Source organism: Sinocyclocheilus rhinocerous, unplaced genomic scaffold (assembly GCF_001515625.1).
Source record: "Sinocyclocheilus rhinocerous isolate Xijiao unplaced genomic scaffold, SAMN03320098_v1.1 scaffold1519, whole genome shotgun sequence".
NCBI classification, from domain to species: Eukaryota; Metazoa; Chordata; class Actinopteri; order Cypriniformes; family Cyprinidae; genus Sinocyclocheilus; species Sinocyclocheilus rhinocerous.
The window spans coordinates 177,741-179,144 of NW_015633251.1; the positions used below are offsets into that span (position 1 = coordinate 177,741).

The following is a 1,404-nucleotide window of genomic DNA, read 5'->3' on the forward strand; positions in this document are numbered from 1 at the left end:
ATGTGTGTGTGTGTGTGTGTGTGTGTGTGAGATGGTGAGGTATGTAGTGTGTGTGTGATGATGAGGTATGAAGTATGTGTGTGTGTGTGTGTGTGTGTGATGGTGAGGTATGTAGTATGTGATGATGAGGTATGTAGTGTGTGTGATGGTGAGGTTGTAGTGTGTGTGTGATGGTGAGGTTGTAGTGTGTGTGTGATGGTGTGGTATGTAGTATGTGATGATGAGGTATGTAGTATGTGATGATGAGGTATGTAGTGTGTGTGATGGTGAGGTATGTAGTGTGCGTTATGGTGAACTATGTAGTGTGTGTGATGGTGAGGTATGTAGTGTGTGTGATGGTAAGGTATGTAGTGTGCGTGATGGTGAACTATGTAGTGTGTGTGATGGTGGGGTATGTAGTGTGTGATATGTAGTGTGTGTGTGATGGTGAGGTAGGTAGTGTGTGTTAGGCTTGCCGCGATAGACGGTGCTGACGGTTATACCGGTGTTAAGCCGCAACACCGGTTGTGTCACTTGCCCACCGTGGCACCGCCCTCACCGTCGTTTTGATTTTTTATAGTAATAAAAATTGTGTGTGATGGTGAGGTATGTAGTATGTGTGTGTGTGTGTGTGTGTGTGTGATGGTGAGGAATGCAGTGTGTGTGTGTGATGGTGAGGCATGTTGTGTGTGTGTGTGTGTGTTTGTGTGATGGTGAGGTATGTAGTATGTGTGTGTGTGTGTGTGTGTGTGGGTGAGGAATGCAGTGTCGCATCACAGGAGAGTGAACTGCCTGTCAGAAATGTAGTGTGTGTGTGTGATGGTGTGGTATGTAGTGCGTGTGTGATGGTAAGGTATGTAGTGTGTGTGTGTGATGGTGAGGTATATAGTATGTGATGGTGTGGTATGTAGTGTGTGTGATGGTGAGGTATGTAGTGTGTGTGATTGTGTGGTATGTAGTGTGTGTGATGGTGAGGTAAACATCTTTCACAAACATCTACATGTCTGTCTCTTTTAAAGTGTTAGTGTGTATATAATGAGTTGGATTTGTAGGGGTTATTATAGCACAATTCTTAACCCCACCCAGACCTCACTCATTTTCAAACCCTGGTTACGGCCATGCCATGCTTATCTGGGGTTATAGTGTGTGTGTGTGTGTGTGTGTGTGTGTGTGTGATGGGTGTGATGGTAGTATGTGATGGTGTGGTATGTAGTGTGTGTGATGGTGAGGTATGTAGTGTGTGTGTGTGGTGTGTGTGGTGTGTGTGTGTGTGTGATGGTGAGGTATGTAGTGTGTGTGTGTGTGATGGTGAGGTATGTGAGGTATGATGGTGAGGTATGTAGTGTGTGTGTGTGTGATGGTGAGGTATGTAGTGTGTGTGTGTGTGATGGTGAGGTATGTAGTGTGTGTGTGTGTGTGTGTGTG

The 1,404-nt window shown here is 45.4% G+C and overlaps 1 protein-coding gene across 1 annotated transcript in view; it reads right to left on the reverse strand.

Moving 5' to 3' along the window:
- Positions 1-1,404, reverse strand: part of LOC107744002 (limbin) — a 27,683-nt gene that overhangs the window by 16,164 nt on the left and 10,115 nt on the right. The window lies entirely within an intron of this gene.